We start from the raw sequence: 7851 nt of genomic DNA, 5'->3' as shown, positions 1-7851 counted from the left end.
TGAGGTGAGATGACAGAGAAGAATACAATGATAGGGTATGTTTTTACAATAAGGTCAAGGGCCCGCAAGTTTCTTCAATATAGCTACTTCCATAATCACTACAAATTTTGTAGATAGATCCTCTGGGATTGGGGTCGGTCTGGTTGCTATCACCTCTCACATTCGCTCTCAGGATTGATTTCAAAGTTTTGTCAGAATGAAATGTTACATCAACACTGGCAGTTCTTTTAAGAAGTCGGCTGATGTGATGGCTAATCTAGCCTTGGTAGGGATTGTTGATCCGGATGGGAGCTCGTTCAGGTTTTGGTGGACGGTCATTTCGTTGGAGGGTGGGTGGTGGCTACGGTCTGCAATACAAGATGTTTGGGATATCCGTTGAGGGTGATGAGGGTTGTTTTGAGGTGGTCGATTTCATCTTGGAGTTTGCCTTGATCGCAGATAGCCTTGCCGCGTATGGTTAGGGTTGAAACTATGGCTCGTTTTATTTGTGAATGGTGGTTGGATAGATGGTGAATACACTGGTCCGTGTGTGTTGGTTTTCTATAGACAGAGGGAGTGATCTTGTTGGATGAATTGTCGAGGGATACATCAAGCAAGGGCAGCTTGTGTTGATCTTCAATATCCATGCTGAACTGGATGCGTGTGTGCTGTTTCTTGAGTTGATTTGGAGGACTGCAGGGTCGTGGTCAGGATCAAGGATGGCGAAAGTGTCATCCACTTTCCTGTACCAGCATAGTGGATGAACAGGCGATGTTTCTAGGCCTGTCTCTTCAAAGGCGGTCATGAAGATTTCAGCGGTGTGTGTGTGTGTGTGTGTGGGTGGGGTGGGGTGGGGTGGGGTGGGGTGGGGTGGGGTGGGGGTTTGGTGTTTGGTTTGGGTCAGCAGGGCAGTGGTAGTGAACCTGCGGGGGCCCTTGAATCTGCTAATAGATGTTGTTCTGCCATGTGAAATATGCTGTCTGGAAACAGCTGGATGCCAATTCGATCATACTGTCTATGCTGCGTTTTGTGTCAAGAGTGTTAATACAACTGTCTAACTTTGCACGGAGAATGTCAAGAGTTTCATATAATGGGATGTTTGTAAATAAGTCAACAACATTATAACTGACCATTTGGCCTGATAATCTTGCGTCCAACAGTTTGTTCACAAATAATGCCGAGTCATTGATGAAGGATTTACCTTCTTTCCCCAAAGGGACAAGAGTTTAGAAAGAAATTGAGCTGTTTTGTAGTAAACTGAACCTCGCGAGCACACAGGAATACTAAATTTTATGTTTTTTTGTGAATTTTTCAGTAGCACGGGCATAGGGGAAATTGACAATTGATTGGATTTAACTTATTGTACACAGTGTCATTGATTTGGTTGGATCCTTGGGTATGATCTTGTAGGTTGAGGTGTTGCTGAGGGTCTTGTTCACAAGGCAGTGGAATTCAGGAGTGTCCATGTTGACTGCTCCCTGGCCCTATCCAATTGTTCTTGATGATAATGGACTTATCGCTGCGGAGTTCTTGGATGGCCTTCTTTTCTTGTGATGAGAGATTGCTGCGTTGCTTTGAGACTGTTTGACGAGGTCGGCTATTTGGTACCGGAGGTAATCTACGTGGCAAGTGGGGGGGTCAGTTGTTGGAGGCCGCTTTCGATGCTGGTGATGAATTCTTCTGACTTGATGGTGCTGCAGGTGGGGACGAATTTCAGACTTTCTGAAAGGTGGGATGTCTGGGCAGTGGTCAGTAGTTTTGGAGCTGAGGTTGACTAGGGTTTTCTTGTAGTATGCTTCACAGATGATGGTGGTGACGCTAGGATGGGATGAGTGAGCTGCTGCATGCTGTTGAATTTCTTAGTCTGGCGTTGTTTCATCTTATCGTTGAGGGCTGTAAGCGACTGGACTATCTGTAGGAGGTCAGGGTTGAGGGTGGCCTCTAGATCGGCTGAAGATCTGCGAAGGTTATCCTCCAGGGAGGCTTTCTTCAGTCTCAGTTGCTGGACTTGGACCTTGAGGATTCTGCTGCTGGCTTGATGGAGAATTTTCGAGATGGATGGGGTGCAGGTCTGGACAGGAGAGTCTGAGTCCATTAGGTACGATGTTGTTGTCTCTGCATCAGAGTAGGAAGGTGAGGTGGTTCTTCGTCTTGATGATCTTGGTGTTGCGTTGAGATCATGCTGAGGAGTCTGACTGCTTCATCTCCATGTAGATGTCTGATGAAATATACCCTATCATTGTATTCTTCTCTTTCATCTCACCTCATTGTTTGTACATACTTAATTATACCTCCTTCTTCACTTGCTCTTGTACTTAATTTACATATATGGCTTACTGTACATCGATATATATACTGTACACTATGATCATTATCCATCTGAAGAAGGGAAGTACTAACCCGGAAATGTTGTGAACAGTAAATAAAAAAGTTGTTATCCTTACGATTTTCCGATGCATACTTTTAAATGCCTTTGAAGAATTTTACTTGATCCTTCTCGGGCTCGGGATGCTTATCGAAAGGAAAACGTTCAGTACCACTGCTCTTGCTACGCCTGGCCAAGTTCAGCCAATGTGATCGGTGGCCTGTAACTACACGTGACCCAGTCATGTTCAGTGAGTGCCATGTCTGGGATCATTGTTATCTTCGTATTGTATTGATCTTGTGCTGCTGGAGACCATTGACAATTCGTGCACGAAGGCACGAGCGTCGCAGCGGATACAGCTTAATGAGAAGGGGTGTGGTGTGGTGTGGTGTGGTGTGGTGTGGTGTGGTGTGGTGTGGTGTGGTGTGGTGTGGTGTGGTGTGGTGTGGTGTGGTGTGGTGTGGTGTGGTGTGGTGTGGTGTGGTGTGGTGTGGTGTGGTGTGTGTGTGTGTGTGTTACACACTAGTGAGAAAGGGGTGTGTGCACACACATTTCACCCGCGCGCACCTCTGTAACCCAACACACACACCCACCCCCCCCTCTCTCTCTCTCTGGATCCGCCTATGCGTTGTCGTCCTAGTGTAGTGTATGTCCAATGCCTCTCCCTTGCACAATATGGAATACGATTCGCTCAGACCTAGTGATGCTAACCCTTACCCTAACCGTTCCACCGTCGAATCATTTATGTTCATCTATATCTCTCGAGGACGTGTGGTCAATCAGACACGCAACCAGTGATGACTAACCCAGTCTTGATGGTGTGAATACGAAAATGTTAGAACAATTTTTATCAGCTTGCAATACCATTAATCTGTCCCTTACAGTATCTTTCTACGTGGGATGAATAATGGGATTGCGGCATACAGTCTCTTCCGTAACGTACCGGTGAAGATCCGGGATATATCTGGTCTTAGCACTCATGCTTGTCGTAAAAATACAAACATTTCAACGTCGGGCACATATGTTCCCAAACTTCTAAACATTTTCACACGCACTTTATCATGTGTATATATGGTTATTTGTAGGTTCATCCATGTGCCAATCAACCATGCAGTGCCAAGCACATGTGCATCCCCGTCAACACAGCTAAAAGCCATGTATGTGTACATATTGGGGGCTTAATACCACAAACTACTACTACGATTACGACTACTACTACTACTACTACTAGCCCTGAATCAACTACAACTACCACCACTACTGCTACTACTACTCCAACCACCACAACGGCATCAACTACTACTACAAACCCTGCATCAACTACAACTACCACTACTACTGCTACTACTACTCCAACCACCATTACTGCTACTACTACTCCAACCACCACAACGGCATCAACTACTACTACAAACCCTGGATCAACTACAACTACCACCACTACTGCTACTACTACTCCAACCACCACTACTGCTACTACTACTCCAACCACCACAACGGCATCAACTACTACTACAAACCCTGCATCAACTACACCTACCACCACTACTGCTACTACTACTCCAACCACCACAACGGCATCAACTACTACTACTACTACTACTACATCTCCGGTGGCGACTACATCAGTTCCAGCATCAACTTCAACAACCACACTGGCAAGCACGACTACACCATGTACGTACATGTATGCGACAGTGAGGGAGTTAAAATTTATAGTCACATCGGCCACATTTCAGCCACATCGTGACTAAAACTAGTTCTAAATTCACAAAAATACATATAATTTATAAAACCCTGTCAACGAAGGACAGTAAAAGTACTATAGTCCGTTTGGCTCAAAAGCGGACCGATGAATTGCAATCTAACTCGAAAACTAATAAACATAAAATACTCAATGAAACGCTGATCATAATCAAAACATCATACCAACTCTGTGAGGTTTTTGCAGAATTTTTGTCCTAAAAATATAAAAGTTGTTTAACAATCTATCATTAAAATATTGACACAATTCACTATTTGTTACGAGGGAGGAGTGCAGAGAAAGGGACAGACAGTGGGCTTACATACCCTCTCAAGGGAACTATGAGACAGTGTTGTTGTTGTTAAAAATTATTACGGTGAAAAGCCACATGGATCTCTATTTCATTGACCTGATAACAAACAAACACGCAACTACATGTATCTGGAAATAATTATTTCCTTATTGTATTTAGCTGTAGATCTGAAACAGCATGTCTAAATAGTTCTGTTCCTCATTGGCGTAAGGAATTATCAACAGAAGAAATCAAAATGGCAATTCTAGTTTGAAAATGGTAAGAGTTCAGTTACTGAAGGAAGAAATAGCGGCAAAAACATTCTGCACACAAGTCTTCAGATTCCAGGACTAAAAACGAAATTGTGCCGCTTTATTGTCATTGGTGATATCTCCTGCGCGCATCAGAAATAGGCATCAGATCAGCCAGTAATATCTTTAACCACGAGGCTAGTCCACGAGGCATATGGTGGGATTTGAGCAACACTTGCATGTTTTCACGTTTAACGACACAAGCTGTACAAGTTTGGCTAAAACGTCCCGAAAAGGCAACATATTTCAGAATCTAGCTTTTGTTTAGCATATCAAATCACCCGTGAAGGTCTTCAAATCACCCGTGAAGGTTAGACTATTGGCCTTCAGTAACCCATGCTTGTCGTAAGAGGCGACTAACGGGATCGGGTGGTCAGGCTCGCTGACTTGGTTGACACATGTCATCGGTTCCCCATTGCGCAGATCGATGCTCATGTTGTTGATGACTGGATTGTCTGGTCCAGACTCGATTATGTACAGACCGCCGCCATGTAGCTGGAATATTGCTGAGTGCGGCGTAAAACTAAACTCACCCACTCGCATATCAAATTATTACATTTTATAATTATTACTTGCTGCTGCATCACAAGTATACTTTCAACTCAGGCACCAACGATATCTTGTACATGGTGTACATTCTATGTGTAATATACTTCTGTGTCTTACAGATGACGGTACGTGTGAGGCGGACAGCGACTGTGCTGTTTCTCCTGGACGGACTTGTTCTGGGGGTGTCTGCACATGTTCCATCGGGTACGACATGGACGAGACCAGCGTTACGTGCAGGAAGCTGACAGGTAAACAACCTACGGCGTGATACCGGAAATACACTTTACAACTGTACCCATGCACTGAAATGGGGCAAGTTGTTTAATACTTCCCATCAGACTGTTTATAACTCTCAGTCATTTACTTGCAATGTGGGCGTGCGTGCATGCGTGTGTGCGTGTGAGTGTGTGCATTCATATGTTTGAGCATTATTTATATTCCATTTATGTCCATTTAAAATACTGCATAGTCATTGGCAATATTTTGTGCCATGTGTATTCGGTATATTCACATTTAAGCTACAATTCAGTAAACGTAATAACTGCCATTAAAGTTTCAGCATAGTTGTTTTAGTAACCGTCATGACAGGGTAACTACAGTGTAGATAGTTGCTAAGAATATGAATCACTGGCTTCTGTATCAATAAACTACAGGAATGATTTGGGCCTGATGTCGTGTTAGGTCCAAATGCTTGAGTTGCTTTTGAGGCAGCTTTAGTCGGCATTTCAGTCCTCTATAACATAGAGAGTAATCCAGATTCAATCAGAAATATGACTTGTTGTCTTTTTACAGAATGCTCATCGTTTGGATCTGATTTCACCCTCTTCGTGAACCTGGCAATCAGAGGACACAACGTCAGGACCATCTATTCTAAGACTTCTGCGGAATGTGCAGAGCTGTGTGTGGATGCTAAAAACATCGTCTGCAGATCTTTCGAACATTACAATAATAACTGCTTCTTGCAGACTCTGACGTGGTTTGACGTCGGCGGCGACGATCATCGTTCTCTTGCAAATGTTGGTCATTACCAGCGTCGATGTAACTGGTGAAACACACAGGCTTATGTCTCTGATTGAGCTAGTAATATGGAAAGAAGTTTAATATGACAAAATATTGGAAGATGAGAACACGAAATGTGTCAAAACCTTCGCATTCTCACGATCTTAATTTTTTTGGTACTTTTGTCAAGAGTCGAAAACATGAGAATGGGGTATAATCTCGCAATCTCGACCTGTAAAAATCAGGCAAAAAAACACGAAGACGCAAGATTTCCTGTGACTGCGAGATTGCGCCGACAGTTTCACATATTTCCCCCAATGTTTTGGAAATTGAAAGCGAACCCCTCCATGCATGAACATCTCACGTGCTCTCTATAAATGAATATCATCGACTGCACGCACTGGATTAAAAACATTAATGAACATTACCACAAAAGAATAATCTCTGAACGGCTTCTATATACTATCCATAAAAATTAGACTCACTTAAAGCATTCACTATATGTTATGCATATATATGTGGTTACATCGAAGATGAATTTCTCCACTTACTTGGGGGAACGAACTGCAAACCTTAAGCAGCTGAACTGCATGAGAATCGTACATCAAATTGCTGAAAAACATGTGCAAATATCGTGCAAGTGAACAGCTGCGTTTTGGTGTATAGTTTTGTTAAGAATTTGGCAAGTTTCACTGAGTGTCATCATTCATTGAACTCATGATAATAATCTTTTCAACGTTACGAATTTGTTTTACAATGCATCAGTTCCTGTGAAAACAGTACCTTTAAACAGTATGGAATATTTTGCAAAATCTAGTTTAGGACAGTTGCCTGAAATAAATGGCTACATTTACTCTAGTGAGTCACTTTTGATGGGTAGTATATATGTTGCAGGCACTCGTGACTTTATGAACGGGAATCGCGCACTCACTCTGCTTTAATATGTATCATGGTCGCTCTTGTGTCCCTGTAGTGAGTGAGTGAGTTTAGTTTTACGCCGCACTCAGCAATATTCCAGCTATATGGCGGCGGTCAGTTAGTAATCGAGTCTGGACCAGACAATCCAGTGATCAACAATATGAGCATCGATCTGCGCAATTGGGAACCGATGGCTTGTGTCAACCAAGTCAGCGAGCCTGACCACCCGATCCCGTTAGTCGCCTCTTACGACAAGCATCGGTTGCTGAAGGACAATACAGCCTTTTACGTAGACATGTTAACACATGGCACTTTGTGTAGTTGTGTATTTATTGGTTAGTGCTTAAGGAAAGAGAAGCCGAACATTCAGCAATTCCATCTAACAACTGTGTTTGTAATAGAAGAAACTAGTTACATATTTAGTTCCTTTTGTCTGGAACTAATTATTTGTTTCTGTATATTTATCTATTACCCACGTGGTCAACGTATGGGTAGGTGCATACTAATCTCGTACGTCACACAAGTGCCGTATTGCGTTGACCTGTGTCGTATCGACTTGAGGTTCTAAAAATTTGATTGGATAACCGATGACCTCTAAATTAAGTCACGTTGTGACGGAACTACTTTTTATTCATAACAAACACGCGAATTCATTCACTCCACAACTTATATACATTGTGGGAATGTAAACATT

General features: G+C 42.9%; 1 long non-coding RNA gene across 1 annotated transcript; it reads left to right on the top strand.

Annotated features, from left to right (window-relative positions):
* Positions 1-3916: 3916 nt before the first annotated feature.
* On the top strand, positions 3917-6565 carry LOC124277574. The gene is made up of 3 exons (XR_006898862.1): positions 3917-4021; positions 5360-5488; positions 6033-6565. It is a non-coding gene; the product is annotated as an uncharacterized LOC124277574 (long non-coding RNA).
* The last annotated feature ends 1286 nt before the right edge of the window (positions 6566-7851 follow it).

The sequence above is a fragment of the Haliotis rubra genome, unplaced genomic scaffold (assembly GCF_003918875.1).
Source record: "Haliotis rubra isolate DU_JTF1 unplaced genomic scaffold, ASM391887v1 Scf2232, whole genome shotgun sequence".
NCBI lineage: Eukaryota > Metazoa > Mollusca > Gastropoda > Lepetellida > Haliotidae > Haliotis > Haliotis rubra.
Note: the sequence above shows the minus strand (reverse complement) of the source record. Positions and strands in the feature narration are given on the sequence as shown.